Raw genomic sequence first — 17,336 nt, forward strand, 5'->3', positions numbered from 1 at the left:
GACACCTGAGCTGAGCTTCAGAGGGTAAATAAGAATGTGCACGTGGCAGGGAGGAGACGATGCACTGCGGCTGGCTAATGGCACATCCCCAGTAATTGTAGAAATCAAAATGCTGCTAATTTGATGGCATATTTAAAGTTTTAAGAATCATCTGAAATGGAGACTTCCTGTTTTATGTGTTACAGCTTTATTGAGGTATAATCGACATACAATAAACTACACCTATTTAAAGTGTACAACTTGATGGGTTTTGACATAGGTATACTCCATGAAACCATCAGCATAATCAATTCCATCACCGCACAGGTTCCCTGTGGCCCCTTGTAATCCATCCCTACCTCCACCCCCATTCCCGGGAAACCACTGTTCTGCTTTCTGTCACTGTATTGGTTTGAATTTTCTAGAATTTAGTATGAATGGAATCATTCAATATATACTATTCTGGGAGCTGTGGCATCTGGTTTCTTTCACTCAGTGGGAGGACATTCACCCATGATGTTGTGTGAATCAATAGTTTATACTTTTTCATTGCTCTTTATAATTCCAACCAAAGAAAACGAACAGGAGGCTCTGTCACTTGTCACTAAGTTTTTAGATATGTTTATATAGTCCATTGAGAGTGAATCACAAAAGTTCTCCAGAGCTGATCATTTTGAAATGGTTTCACTAAAGATTGTGCTACTTGGATGGGTCACCTGGAGCAGATCTGGGTGAATTCACCACAGGTTGGTTTTCTTATTGCTTTAAGTCAGGAAGGCACATCTAATCAACAGGCTGGGACAGGCCTTGTACACCTCAAATTCTGTGATTTAAAATTAGATAAGTTTGTATATTTCTTAGATGGCAAATCAAATTTCCTTGCAAAATGAAATATTCTTGGAATTTACTGGTGAAGTTATGTTAGATCTAAATTTAAACCTATGTATAGATTCAACAAACATTTCATGGGCTTCTAATAATGTGCCAGGTACTGAACTTGGTCACAGAGACGTAGAGATGATAAAGGCATGGTGCCCTGGAAGGACTTCTGACGTAATAGGGGGATAGGCTTCGAAAAGTCACAGTTTACAAATTGCTATTTATTGAGCATCTGTTATGTGCCAGGTCTGAGCTGGACCTTGTGGAAATGGCCACTTCCCTTCAATCAGAGAGCTTACTTTCTAGTGGAAGACACAGATGATAAGTAATTAAGCACATAGGTAAGCTGGTTTAGTATAGATTATGAGAAATTTTATGATGGAAAAGAAGAGGATAATGAGGTAGTAAATTAGGAAGACCATTTTATGGAAAGAAATCATGGACAGCTTTGCTGAGGCGCAGAGGAGTTGGGGCAAGAACATTCCAAGAGGCACAGAGAATAGCAAGCACAGAGGCTGATGTGGGTTTCCTGGTGAACGGAACACAATGGAGGAGGATTTGGCTGGGGAGAGTGAACCGGTGAAGAGTGCCTTGAAGTGAAGGTAGAGGGGTAGGCTGAGGAAGATCCTGTAAGGTTTTATCAGCTACGATCAAGAGTTTGGGGGTTTTATTTTATTAAGTGAACCAGGGAGCCCCTAGAGGAACCTAAAGGAGCGAGTATCTGACTTCCCCCCCCCATAGTTTAATTTTATTTCAAAAATGAGGTCAAATTAACACAATAAAATTAATAAATCAAATTCATACCATAAAATGAACAGATCTTAAGTGTTCAGATTGAGTTTTGACCGTTGAACATAACTAGTGTATAACTACCACCATCCAAAACAAGATACCGGGTGTTTCAATTCCAAGAAACTTTCCTTGTGGTCTTTTCTGATTTGCTTTAAAAAGATCAACATTGAGAAAATGTGCAGGGGTTTCACCTGCATGTTGTTATCTGACTTTCCTTCTTATTTACCTCTCCTGAATCATAACACTTTTCAGGAATCGCTGTTCCCTTCTGTTCTGGCCCCAATTAGTTTCTTACCACAGACTACGTGTTCTGATCATTCTCTTTCAGACTTTCTCAGGTACTTTATTTTCAAGGTTGCCTCCTGGTGAGACTTTGGTCTTTCCTGTCCTCTACCCGTCCAAATTCTACAAGCCTGACAAGCCTCAGCTCAAATCTTACCCTTTCATAAAGCCTGAAGCCCATAATTAATCCATTCCAGACAGGTCTGTGTACTCTGAACGCTGACAGTGTTTCTCAGCTATTCCACATGGAGTTTTTATTCATACTGTCCAGTGGAGGGGTAAAGAGAACTGTATGGTAGTAATGAGAATTAATATACTACATGATTGAGAGAAAATGATCATGATAATAATACAGAGAGGAGAGGCAGGTCAGTTCTACCTCAATGAAGCCTTGTAATTTTTAAAGGGAAAGCCTTATGCAACATGTATAGACCTGGCCCCAAACACCCTGCAGTCTTGGTTTGGTAAAACTGCTGAAGCTATTTGGTTTTTCTCTTTATCTTGCAAGGAGTTGTTTTTGTCCGCGTTCTACTCAGCCAGTCATGAAGGCTTACACACTCCAGAGAACGCTGGATGCCTTTCTGCCGGGCTCAGACTTCACTGTCTGCTGCCTTGTCATCCATCTAAATGCTAACTAATGCCTTTTTTCGAGAAAGCCAAACGCTCAAGGCATTGGCTTGTCGATGGTGGGTGTTTGCTTGTACTAGTCCTGTGGCCTACTGAGGTAATGGATCTGCAGGATTTGCTTATTTTAAAGATGATTTGATCTGTGTGGGTTGACGTGTCAAAAATTCAGGATGTTATTTACAAAGAATTGCAGAGAAAACAAGGGCAAATGGGACCTCAGCCAAGATTTTCTTCCTTATCCATGCTGCCATCACAAATATTTAATTGGCATCAAGGTAAATATTCAAAGGTTAATGTAACATACTGTTAATGGATCAAGGAGGTATGTGGTCCTTCCTGCCTCACTTTGCTCCTGGAATATAATTACCAGCACAGGGATGGTCAGATGTGGAAGCTTTGTATCATCTTTGGCATTCACCTGCCGGTAGCATACATAAGAGATGGCAATAGTTATGATACATTTTGTGTATTTGTGCATTAGTCACAATCCGTTGTTTGCATTTCCATGGGTTTAAGATCCAACATTAGTGAATTAGATAGTACTTTCTGGCAGCAAGACGATGCCGAAGATTTATATGTTTACTCCAAAGTAGAGTTGGATTTATTTCTAATGCAAGTCCCATCTTTGACATTTCTTGGGGGCATAAAAAGACCCGTTCTAAAAGTTCTTTTTCGTGGTACGTACTTTTCTTTTTCATGTTTCTCACATAAACGTAGAAAAATGCCTGGCATATAATAAATGCTCGATAAGTGTAGCCCAGGACTACTCCTATCTTCTTGCTTCTCTAGGTAACTACTTCTTTTTTCACGGAGAGTCTTCTTTGTGCAAACTGTTTCTAATTTTTGTTTGTGCTGTGGCTGCAGTGACAATAATATTTGAATGATGTTACTTATTGTATAAATAATAATGCCAAATTTTTTCTTCTTTCCTTCTTAAAAATTATCTTAGTCATAGAATTCTATTCCAAGCAAACCAATTATGCGAAAATATATTACTTCTATGTGGTCATCATCTGGGAAATGAATACAGAGTTACCTTAGGCTATTATTTCTGCTCCAGCGCATTATTTTTCAAACACTTAACAAGAATCACGATAAATAACATTTAAAAGTAGGAGTATTTGATCTGATGTACTCCGTGACATTTAAGTGCAAGTCACACAAATGATGTGTTAACAGAAGAGAGTGGTTATAATCATATAATCACTTATGTCTTTGCCTCTTGTTTCTAATTGGGGTTTTCCACTTATGTATTAATGATAAAAGAGAGCTGCTTTTGAATGGTCAGGGAGTCTTAGGCCTCTTTAAAATAAATATTTATAAGAAAGCATTGAAATTTCATATTTGCGCTTACTTGCAAGAGTGGGCCATACACCCTGAGGGTACTCCAACCTGGCTCTGACTTCTCTCAGAGCTGTCTTCCCTGTTGTTTCTGCCTGTTTTCTTTCTTTTTTTTTCCCCGGTATGCAGGCCTCTCACTTTTGTGGCTTCTCCCGTTGTAGAGCACAGGCTCTGGATGCGCAGGCTCAGCGGCCATGGCTCACAGGCCCAGCCGCTCCGCGGCATGTGGGATCCTCATGGACTGGGGCACGAACCCGTGTCCCCTGCATCGGCAGGCGGACTCTCAACCACTGCGCCACCAGGGAAGCCGTGCCCTTTTTCTTAGTAAAGAAGAGATTAGCAGCTGTTAAATTCATATTAGAACCCAACAGAGACTTTATTCAAGATGAAAACAGAAAACTTGAGAGCACACTGAGAAAAAGGGAACCCCTTACGGAGGGGATAGTCAGTTTAGAAGCATTTTGTCCAAAACGGATTGTTTCTGAGCCGCAGTTCCCACGTTCCGAGAGGTTATTCTATCCATAGATATGAACCAAAGTTATGTGATGATTGAAAACAACACTACGTTGATAAGCATGGTTTTTCCTATTCTGTATCAGCTAAACAAAGTTACTAATGCTGGTTCTCTAACCACGTCTGTGAAGCTTTAGCACCTTTGCATTAGCATCACCTGGGGGTGGGGGTGTGGGGGGGTGTTGCAGTGCAGACTCCTAGGCCCACACGACCTATGGAATTAGCATCCCTGCAGTCAGGGCCCAGGGCCCAGGAATCTGCTACTTTAGACCTTTTCTAAACTGTCCGTGTGAGAGATTTTGCTGCCAAAAATATGTGTCTTTTGACTTTATTAATACAAAACTGTTACGAGTGTGGGATGTGGAGCCTGACCAGCTGGCTTTGTACCCCCAGCTCTACCATTCACTTGCTCCAGTTACCTGACCTGTCTCTTTCTTATTTGTAAAGTGGGAGGTACAAGAGTATGACCACTTAGGGTTGTTTTGGGACTTGGGTGAGACAGTCCCTGTGAAGCACTTTGCACAGTGCTTGGCAAATATCAAACATGCTAAGTGTTAATTGTAGTTGCTGTTATACTAGTATAGTTGTTATTGTTTCATTAATAGAAGTAATAATGATTACATTGAAGCTTACCTGTGACAGATATGTAGAATTACCATGCCAACAGAAGTCTCATATGTTTTTGAAGCATAGAAATGACTACCTCTGTAGCTCTCTTGAAAAAGGAACTTAAAAAAATAAATAGAAGTGAAGGGATTTTTTGCATTGGGGCTGTTCATTTCAGCAGCTTTCAGGAGAGATGCTATAGTGACAGCCTATAGAAGGCTGCCTCAAGGGTGGGTGACCAGCTCAGAGTGAGCCCTGCTGTCTTGTTCATTGGCTGAACGACATGGCAGATTTCTCCATACTTCTTCACCCTGCAGCGCCTTTACCTTTGCCAATGGCTGCGGCCAAAACCTGCGAGCAGCCTTCCACCCGCTCACACCTGCACGCTGAAGGTCGTCCATCGGGCCGTTTAAAACATGCCCGTCACCTTTCCGCCTGTAAAGGTGGCCTTGCATTTTCACTGTGTATGTTTTCAGCCAAGTTCCCACACACTGGGTTTTTGGCGATGAGAGGGCTTTAATTACGGCTATTAGACAGACAGTCTGAGCGAATGACAGCGTTTTGCCTCTGGTCGTCTAGCAGAAACTTGAAGGGGGGAAGGCACAGCTAGAGATGGCGTGTGAATGGTTCCTGCAGTTCAGATGCCAGGGGCACCTGGGGGATGCGAGACTGTGCTGCTGTGTCTCCTCTGGGTCCAGGGGAGGCCCACCATTCTCACCTGGAACACACTGGCTGCTGTCTCCGGCTACCATGAGGCAGCTGTGACTGCCCCCAGAGACACCACTTTCCTCCCTCTCCGTTGTTCTTGCTGGTAGATCACTTTTAATTTTCTTGAGGCCACGCTTTGGAGACTGAGAGGGTCTTTCAAAATGCTCTTGCTAAATGCGTTGAAGACTCTGCTCCTTTTGCTTTAATAGTTAACTATTTTCCTTGTTTTCCGTGTAAGGAAAGCATCTTTCTTTCTTGCCATCTCCTTTGCTCCTGCCACATTCTCTGAACATACGTAGTGCCTGAGAATCAACTTCTCATGTTTTTTTTTTTTGGCAACAAATTGAGTTTTCCTTTAAAATTATAAACTGCTTCCCTTCTATATCTGTTATAAAAAGCAATCCAGAGAATTAATTCAGGCTATTTTCAGACCTATTTCAAACATTTTGATGACTCAGAATCTGAATCAGAGCAAATAGAACACGATCTAAATACTACAAGGTGACACAAATTCAACACGAGAAGGAAAGGATTAAAAAAGCAGTAATTACAGTTATTCATCTTTAATTAGTTTATATTGAGAGAAGTAATGCTGAAGTTCTAGAGATATATGTTTAGGTATCAATTGCATCATTTTTCAAATATATGGTCCTAGGAAAATAAAAATAACTGAAATTTATGGACCCTGTAACCAAAATACAGAGTCTCTCTCTCAAAGTTTTAGATGGCTTCTTTGTTAGTTAATGAATTCATGATTTATATCGTATCCCTCACAATAATCAGCAGTGTAATAATTAATCTACCTTGATTCTAGTAACTTTTGGGGGGGCTTTTTTGATATATAGAAAGAGTATATGGTATAATTCCTGCCTACAAGAAGCCTCTATCTAATTTAGGGGAGAAGCCTAATATGAAAGTAATGTGAAATTGTTTATTTGTCTGTGCAGTAATTACTTATGGAATACCAACTATGTTCCAGACAGGGTTATACTATTATTTATCTGTGACCAAACTGAGTCTTGAAGAAGTAGTGAGTTTTACACAGTACTGCCTTACTGGGAGATTGTATTTCCCAAAGACAGGGACAACAGTAGTATCTCCCATTCCACATGCCCTTCTGCGGTGTGGCCTTGGACTGGCTACACTCCATCAAAAGGTGGAGTCTATTTCCCATCCCCTGATTGGGGGTCCTCTTAGTGACTCACTTGTAATCGATGGACTTTTCAGACTAGGTCAGAAAAGGTCAGGCAGCTTTCATCTGGCTCTTTTGAAATGGTTTCCCTCTTGGAACCCAGCTGCCATGCTGTGAGACCTCAGGCCACGTGAAGGAGCCCATTGTGGGTGCTCTGACTCCAGTCTTTGGGTCATCTGCACCCAAGAATCAGACATAAGTGAAGATGATTTCAGACCCCAGACCACAGTCTTCCCCGTGGAGGCCCCCATCATTATGGAAAAGAGGCAGTCCAACCCCCTACACCCTGTCCAAAATCTTGACCCAAAGAATCTGATGTTTTACACCACTAAGGGTGATTTACTCTTGCCAACATCTAATGATAAAGTATTGAACAAAACAGAGATCAGGAAAAGAGATGCTACTGATATGTCTGATAATAATAATCAACTAATAAAAGTTCCCATTTATTTGCTTGCTGTGTGCCAGATTTTGTGACCTAGTGTTTATATAACCCTCACCAAGACCCCAAGTTTGGCATCATTGCACTTCCCACTTTGTAGATGAGGGAACTCAAGCAAAGGGGGGGTGAAATAATGCATCTCCATAGTAAGTGAAGCAAGAGGATGGGGAGCCCCTAAGCTTAACTTCTTGAGTAGATGATGTATCTAAGGCCTAAGTATGATTCGATGTAGCTCTGGCACTTGAGTTCAGAGACAATATCACTCTGAGGTGGGTTGGTTTTAGACTTTGTGAGGTTTGGTGGGGAGATAAAGTTTATACTGAGCCTGGTCAGGTGTGTCAGATCTAGATAAGCAGCGTAGAAGAGTAGAGGCAGGCATTGAACGTGGAAGTAACCATGGAAACAGAGATAGAAGTGAGAAAAGAATTCATGAGTGCTTGGATGGAGAACAAACCAGTAAGAAGAAAAGCTGGGGAGGAGGATGATACAGGGTGTTGGATGGGCTTCTTTAGAGATACAAGCAACTGAGGTGTTTGATCTGGGAGGAAGATGTCTGGATTAAAAGTTCATTGGAAGGTTAGTCTAGCAACAATATGGAGACTGGACCAACCTGAGGCGGGTGGGCCACCAGAAGAAAAGAGAACAGCTGAGATGTTATTCAGTTAGCCCAACAGGGTAATAGGCAGGTGGCACAGTGATAACATGAAGGGTAAAGTTAGGTAAATTTCTAAGAAATAAGTAGATTGAATATAAGGGTTGAAAGAATAGGAAGTGGTGAAAATGGTTTCTAGCCAATGAAGCTGGAAGTGTGATAAAAATCTCCTTCACCAAATACTGCCAGAAATAATTAATGCTACAGAAGGCCAATAAAGGCATTAGCATTAGAATTGCAAGACAGGCACTGCAAAAGTTGACAAAGCTTACACAATAATAATAGCATAATATGCTATGATTTATTGCCTTGTATCTGGAAGACTCTTCACTTTTCTGTATTTGACATGCAACTATGATGTTTGATGCTCACTATAAGACTCTGAGTTAGGTATGGAGAACAGGTGGCTGTCTCATATCCCAAGGATGTAACTGAGTTATGTAGAACTTGAATTCCTAGTTCAAGATCCCATGATAGAAAGAGCTTATCCTGGGACCAAGTCCTTTGACTCATAATCCACTGCTGTTTCCATTTATAAAAACTGCCTTTTTGAGTAGATTTTGGACTTGGGTAGGTAATTTTTTATTCTCAGAAGCTGAGGAACACAAATATTCTCAATATTCTGTACACTTACAATATCTTGTGCTTTCTGGCTTAGAGGACCAGTCTTGCACATAAGCCCTTGTTATATATACGAACTTGGATTAGTGGGTAAGTGAAATTGTGAATAAGGCTTGAGGAGGGTTCTTGAACTCATTCTGTCTACAAATTGACTTCAGGGAATTTTAAAAGCTATAAATATCTAGTTTTCAAATTTTGGTTACTCAGAGCAGAAACCACAGAGTCACTTTAGTTCTTAACCCTTTATATGCTGTCCTATTTATTTCCCATCCTAATTATCTCTAGAATCCTTGTATTCTCCTTATTCATATTACTACTGCCTTTATTTACACCCTCTATGTGTTTCTTGGAGAAACTCAACAGGCTTCTAATTTGTCGTTGTACTTTATTACCTTTACACACCCATATCAACCAATCTTCATGGAAATCTGACCAGTTTGAATAATCAGTGGTTCTCCCAAGACTTAAGTATGAGTTTTCAAGCTCTTTGGCATATAAGTCCCCTTGAGACCCTGTCAACCTCTTCCCGTGCCATCTCCTGTAGATCTACCTCATACCTTACATTAAGAGTAATACTGATAGAATAATGGGTTTACACACACACACACATGCGCGTGCACACACACACTTCTTTCCTCTGTATCATAGCACATTTTTCCCTTCCTGGAATACATTTCTCTACTGTATCCACTGGGAAATTGCTGTTTAGTATTGAAACCCTACTCATGTCAATTTCTCAAACACCTCCTGTTTCCCTCTGGTCTACCAGTGTCAGTCCTTCCTGCCTTTGTACTGAGTGTGGACCCAGCACAAACTCCATGGTTCCTGGATCAACCTGTATTGTAATTATTTCTTCATGCCTGCTCTGCCTACTAGATTGTAAACCCCTTGAGGACAAGCATGATTGTCAGTCTCTGCATCCCTTGATAATTTTATAGCACTGACCATACTGTGGATGCTCATTACATAACTGTTGACATGAAAAAAGGCAGAATCTTTTGGCAATAAAAGATTTTTGGCTGGGAAATGTCATTACCATTTTGCCAGAACCGTGAATTTATCCAGCACCTGTTTTCATGAAACACTGTGCCGAGTGCTCTCAGAACAAATTACGCAGATCCGCTTCTTGACCTTGAAGAACTTATTTATAATTTAATACGTATATCAGGCATGAGGGCAAATATGGAAAGTACAGACAATAATTGAATTACCAACATTAAACAGATATACAAATAAGTTAGATTAAATATTTGCTTTGCTTGTGGGTTACCTTGTAAAGGGTAATTGCATTTTAGCAGCTGGTGAGTGTATGGGAACCATTTGAGTTTTATGTTTAGACAATAGGATCCTATCATAATGATTACAGTGTAAACTGAATTTTGATGTTTTTATGGGTGAAGATGGGCATTAATATTCCCTATGAGGTTAATTTATATTATATTGGAAGAAGAAACCGTATACCTTGGATAAAATCCAAATCTAGACACCTCTGGACAAATTAGAGCAAATGGAGCTTGTCTTTAGAACTCCACTATTTAAAAAAATGTGGAATCTGAAAAATATCTGTTTTTCATCAAAAGCAGGAAATAAGGTATTTGACAACATGCATTTGTCTACTGAATGTGATGGAATATGTGAAGAAATATGTTTTGTCAATAAAATAAATTGCCAAACAAAATATAATCCTTTCTGCAAATGCATTTAGTCTCCAGGATGAAATAAGCTACTTTCACAAAGCACATTTTTTCCTTTGAATTATTTTAGATTTGCTGTCTATAAAAAGCTAGAGAGAAAATGTGTTTTGTCAGAGACTGTATTTCAAGGTATAAAGACAAAATATATTTAATTAGGAAAAAAGTAGGCTCCATCGTAGAGGGTCAGTAAATGTTTATAGTATACTGATGCAGTTTAAATGAGTCTATAATTTTTGGCTTAAGAGGCTAAATTTTCAGTCCAGGGTTGGATGCATTCTTTTATTTTTTTCCTTCAGTATTTTATTTTATTAGTTTTCTTCCAATATTTTAAAATTGATGTGTAGTTGATTTACATTGTTGTGTTAATTTCTGCTTTACAGCAAAGCGATTCAGTTATACATATATACATTTTTTTTACTACTCTTTTCCATTCTGGTTTATCATAGGATATTGAATATAGTTCTCTGTGGATGCAGTGTTGAAAACATTCAAGTCATACCCTCATGATCCTTGAGCATATTTTTAACACTTTTATTGTACCACGTTATTCACCACATCACTGAAACAGTTAACTATGTGACTAATTAGGTTCTTTTTTTTTTTTTTTTTTTTCTTCATTTTCCCCTTGCTCTGTGAATTGCTCCTTTGCCCCCAGGCTCCTGAGGAATTTTAACTTACATAATTAATTAAAGTAGTTTAACCCTTCCGGTGTGACTCAAACACCCCACCTTGTTTAACATCATTTTAGATCTCTGGTTAACAGCCTGTAGTGCTATACAATGGACAAGTTAATGTCAAGTAATTAAGTGTTAAGTTAGGATAAAGTATAATTCTTAGAAAAGGGACCAAAGGAGTGATATGTGTGGAAGCAGCTTTGAGAAGAGTGACGTGTTATAATACAAATGAAAGACGATGTGAATGGGGACGTTTTTTGTCTTTTTCTCCTATTCTTTTTTTTTTATTAAGAACACACTTCCTCACTTGTGGTATCTGCTTAATATTTAAGGATTGAATGAGATAATGTCTATAGAGCTCTTGGCTCCACGCCTGGCACTAGTTCTATATTGATAGATCATTTTCCAGTATTAAATAAACATTGTTCCATTTGGTTCTCAAACTATCCACTTTCTGGACAAGTATAATTTCCATTTTATGGAAGAGTTACCTGAAATTCAGAGGATCACATAGTGATGGACCCGAAGTTGGGGAATCCATCTCTAATGCGGGGTGAGCAGGATTGTCTAGGGAGAAGGTAACATTTGAACTATATCCTGAAGCATAAGGAGGAAATTAAAAGGCAGAAACTGCATGGTAATGCTGAACATAGGTGGCTTGTTGAATGTATTGTTAATAACTATATTGCCAGGGAGAAGGGCTTAATTTATTGGGAAATGAGCCTAGAAAGGTAATCTGGAGTCATAAAATATTGTATGTACTAAGGAATTTTCACTTAATTCTAGAGGGACTGCAAGCAGATGGCTGATATGACTCAACTTATATTTTAGAGAACTAGTTTTGGTGATGAGGGTGAGAGCGGATTCGAGCAGGGAAGAGAGCTGAAGGCAGGGTGTGGATCGGTGGATCACTGTTGTCTTCCAGGTGAGAGACAGTGAACTGGATCTGGGGCCGTGATGAGAGACATGATGACGGTAGGAGAGGGATGTCAAAGACATTTCTCAGGTCTCATCAGTGAGAGGTCATACATGGTAGGGAAGGTATAGGTGAATTTGGGAATAACTGCAAAGTTGCTCAGGAAATAAAGCCATTAATATAGATAGAAAATGCAAAAATGCATAGTTGATGATGGTAAAGCAAATCTATTTGGTTTTGAGCATAAGTAATGTAACTGCAAGATCAATGGGCAGATGTGTTGTTAATGTGGATCCTGAGTCCAAGAGAGAGGCTGGGAGGAAGGAATAAAAATTTGGAGGAGTATTATTATATTTGTTCTTGTGGTTGGTGATGTATGAATGAAATACCTTTATAAGAAGAATTTTAATTAATATTCAAAATAATGTATCAAAGTGAAATTTGACAGATATGAAGCCCTAACTCTGCCGTGCTCCTCTCACTTTTACTTGGTAACAATTATTGAGGGTGTGTCAGGCTCAAGGTTAAGATGTACATGAATTATCTTGGTTAATTCAAAAACCTTGGAGAAATCTGGAGGAATAGATATTAACATTTCCATTTCCCAGTGAGAAAACTGAGGCTTGGAGAGATTAAATTAATTGCCCAATGCAGAACAGGAATTCAGATCCTTGTTTATCTCGAAGTCTGTATTCTTAAAGCACACCCCATATGGAAAAGTTCAAATCTGACTCATCTTCAAGGCATCCGGTTCTCAATGGCAACACTTGTTGGGATTTCATGGAAAGCCTAACCTCTTCTTTGACGTGAAATTATTCGCAACTATCCAGCAGAGAACTTGAGCTACAGAAAGCAGAAAATGGATATGTATTCCTGTTCTTCTTTCACCCGTATCCTTCCCTCTCTCTTAACCCTTTAGCACCCCTTCTGGATATTATTTATGACCCAGAGTTCCTCTACTTTCATTGTAGACATTGATACACGCTATTTCTCTCCTACTTGACTGTAGACATTTTGAATCCAACATTATCTGTGCCTTTCTCACAATAGGTAGCAGAGGGCCTAATACTGTGCTAAGTACTCTGCTTGCCTTGCCTCACTTATAACCCAATGAGGTTACACTGTAATTATCTCCATTTTTAGAGGAGAAATATGTAGCTCAATCAATAACTTGCCCAAGGACTCACAAAGAGTTAAGTCATAGATGAGGCTATGAACCCTTGTCTAGAGCAAGAAGAGTGCTAGGTGACTAAGTGCCTTGCACACAGTAGGACCTCATCCTTGTAGGAACGAATATGAACAAAAACACTGTTTCCATAGGCAAGACTTTGGGGTTGTGAACATTAGTTCTGTTATACGGCAGGCTTTTTTGTTTTTTAAACGGTGCTCATGGTAATAGGATTCTGTCTAATATGACTCATTTCAGAGAAGACTTGAATAAAAGAACTCCATAGTAAAGCCCCCAAATTTAAAGTCAGTATTCACGAGTATCTGAAAGGCACACGTTCATTACTTAATCTCACCAATCCAAATAATGAACAGGGGAGTCCACAACAGAATTATAGAGATTGTTCCAAAGCTTAGAGGCTAATTTGATTTTGTACGGAATGTTAAGAAAGGGTTTTAAAGAATTTTAAATGAAAAGGCAATTAACGTTGAAACCTTCATTAATGGATAGTTGAGAGGAAAAACCAGACTTCTTGCTGAGTTTTTGACTTTTTCACTAATTGCAAAACTTTATGGTATTTTTACTGTATATTAGAAAGTGGTAAGACACTATCTGTTTAATACAGCTAGACCTTATGGGCAAATAGAACACTTTTAAGGGCTTTTAATTTTTTTTTAAGTAAAGAGGACAGAGCCCCCAAGAACTAATTATGACTGAACAACTCTCATTTGATAAAACGGATGCAGAGTAATAAAATGTTCACTAAGAAACAAGAATTTTGACTCAGCTTAAAAGATTCTTGAAACTATTATTTGTTTCTTCATGTTAGTATACATTGACCAATTTTTCATACAACAGAAAGTGGATACTTTACAAGAAAACTATAAGGAACAGTCCTGAGCATTGAACAACAAAAAAATAGATATTATTTATGAATGTTGGTGTATTGATTCAAAATTCTCTAAACTCTTTAAATACAGTTCATTTCTCGCTTTAACACTAATGATTAAAGTGAATGGAACATCTGTTCTTTGGTTTTTCAATATTTAGGATTGGCACCAGCATTTTGCAAACTTTGCCCTAGAAATGTTAGTAACTGTTATGTTCCTCGTTTTCTACCACACGTGTGTGTCTTAGGGCCTTAGAGTGATGGAAATAAAGACAGAAGTCTTTTGGCTGGCAAATCATTAGAGAATTTTATTGGCTGTATGGTATACCCTCATGCCATGGTATTAGGAAAAATCTTGTTTCTTGCCTTTCAGAGCAATGTAGATAAATTTTATAAGCTCCAGAATTAGATTAACTTTCTAAGTTGTCTCCCATCAACTTCTTTCGCCATTGCCAAGATAACAAGCTACCTTATGGCAGAGCGGGGTCAGGGGTTAGGAGGCTGAGGGTCCCCCCCAAAGACGTAGTTTGTTATCCAGCCTTCGTCCTGTGGCTAATCTTTTTATATGTCATATTGTCCACCACTGAATCTGGTGAAAAACTCTCAGCCGTCCCTAATTTTAGATTTGATGTACCAGATAAGTAAAACGGGCTTTTTTTTTCTCTTTGTCATCTCTAACCTTGTTTACTGGGGTGTGGCAATGTTAAAGAACTTTAACAAAAACAGGGTAATTCCATCTGTTGGCAATATAGAGAACACAGAAGAGACATATGTAGGTGTCTAAGCAATTAAAGTCATCCCATCTTGAGAGGATCCATGGTAGTAAATAAAGAAAGAACCAAAGTTTGAAAAGTCACTCCTTTCTCCAAGGTAACTGCTCATTCTTTATTAAAGCTAGAGCTCATTTAATCTAATTATATCATGACCCAACATACATATCAGAGGCATTCAGCCTATATATTTCAAGATGCTCTGGTTAATTGATTGTCATTTAAGTGCATCATATCAAAGACTTTTCCAGAGTAAACTGGAAATAAGATCTGGACTCCACCTCTGCCACTTACCAGCTTTATTATCTTGGAGATTCCTTAACTTTTTTCTTTGACTTGAGATCTTCCCTGTTTAAATCCATGTTCTCATGAGCTGAGACTAGACTGTCTTATTTTATAATCAGAACATTTTTAGAAGCTCAGAAAAAGACACAGGATCTCTCCATAACGGAAAACTTGTGTACAACCATTTCTCATGTGCATATTTTCCTGTATTTGAGGATTTGTACTTTAATTGTGAAAAAAAGAAATATGGCAGTAAAGACAGAAATATAGCAGGCAAAATGTGTTCTTGCTGTTGCTTGGTTGTCTTGCCCCAGCATAGATTCTTCTCAGTTCTCTCTCTCTCAAAAGGCGTAACTCCTGGAATCGGCTTCTTTGGGAGAGGTGCAAGGAAAACGAATTTTGGATGATAAAAACTGCTGAATTTATGTTTTCATAGAATCTTTTAAATGCATTATATTATTTTAAATAATGTTTCAGGAATGTTACTATAACACGCCCCCCTTTATATTTTGGTTCATTTAGGTATGGTTTATCTAGGTATGTTCTCATTTATGAGTGATATCAATAATTTGTCTGTTGTAGATCTTTGATAAACTAGAGAGCAAAATATTAACATATTGGACCTTGAGTAAGATCTCAGTGGTGCTACTTTTAACTGTTGATTCACTTAGGTAGTTGAGTTTTAATCTGTGCCAGGGTATAATTCTTTTCTTCACTGACACAATAGTAATAATGATAATTATTATGATTATTATAAAAATCTAGCGTGTTCATTAAGCTACAAAGAAAGAAAGCAAAGTGACATCCTATGATGTCAGTTCAATCAAAGATCAGTGTTGTAGGGAAGGAGGGCTTGTTGAACTAGGAAAACCAATAGGAATTAATTGCCATTTACTGCAGATAAGGAATGACCCAAGTCCCCTCTCTAGGGTCAGGTTTGTCATCTATGCTATATTTGGTGTCCACATTTATTGTTGTTTGTATTAAAATATATGCCCAGTCTGCGTCCCAAACAACATATGCAGATTTTGGTACTTTAGTTCCATTCCTTTCTTTTAAGTCAGAAATCATAAATCATAGACATTTTGAGTGAACCTTTATGCTAAAATATAATGTATTCATAGTAGAGGAGGTGCAGTAATTTTATGAGACTGTTTTACACACTGGTACATGAAATTATTAGATTAACCAGTCCGTATCATGTTTTTTTTTTAACTGTTGTTTTTAATCCTTTTTATTATGCCTTATCCAAATTACTAGTGTAAGTAATGTGTTCCCTTATTTCCACATTAGATTTATTAAATTGTTCATTTGGCCATATGTTTGGATGCCTTGACATGAACTGGATATCAATTCCCTTGTCACTCTTTTCCTTATTCTGCCATATTGTGAGCTGACACCAAAATACACACTGCAAAATGTATGTGAGGCTGGGACATTAAAATGATTGACAGTGAACTTGCAGAGCAAGGAGGAGGCTAATCCATATATGACACACAGAAGCTGTTTTCCTGGCAACAACTTCATCATTGTTTCTAAACATGAGAGATGAGCCAGTGTACCTAAAAAATCATTCAGGTAAACAGCAAAGAATTTTGTTTGGCAGGACATGAATGCCATAGTCTTTCTTCTCACTTCACTGTGGGAAATGGAAATAGATTCTTCTCACCTAGATTAATAGCTGTTTTAACTCAGTAAAAGATGTGTAAATCTTTGGCAGTGTCCTATTGAGTCAATGTTTTTATATTTATGTAATAATATCTCAGAGTATTTAAGATATACGTCAGGCCCTTGGGGGGAAAAGTTCACGTAAATTTGGAATGTAGGCTGGATACGTAGCCACCTTTTGGGGGTAATAAATTGTTTTGAGAACAATTTAAATCTGATGATAATCTGATGATATCATGATATCATTGAAATCTGATGATAGCCTTTATCAAAATTTTAGGTCCAATGTCTCAGAGTATTCAATGTTTCCCATTACATGAAGAAAAGAGAAAATAGGAGGCTAAGGTGCATTGAAAAAAATTGTATGAGGCCTAAGAAAAGACTGTTCCCAGATGGAATTCACTGAAGATTCTGTTTCTTTGCATTTTCATTATAATTAATTCTTTAATATTGCCAGCTGAATCTCACGAATTGAAAATGTTCCAGTCTATACAATCTGGCATCATGCTGCTCTTCTGAAATTCCAGGGTGCTTTCCTAAGGGAAGATTGGGAAATTCACAGTATGAATGGAGCAATTAGAGCAGAGGTGTGGCATCAAGAGATATGGGCCGAACACTTACACCATCATGACAATGGC

The sequence above is a fragment of the Grampus griseus genome, assembly GCF_964374135.1.
Source record: "Grampus griseus genome assembly, chromosome: 3".
NCBI lineage: Eukaryota > Metazoa > Chordata > Mammalia > Artiodactyla > Delphinidae > Grampus > Grampus griseus.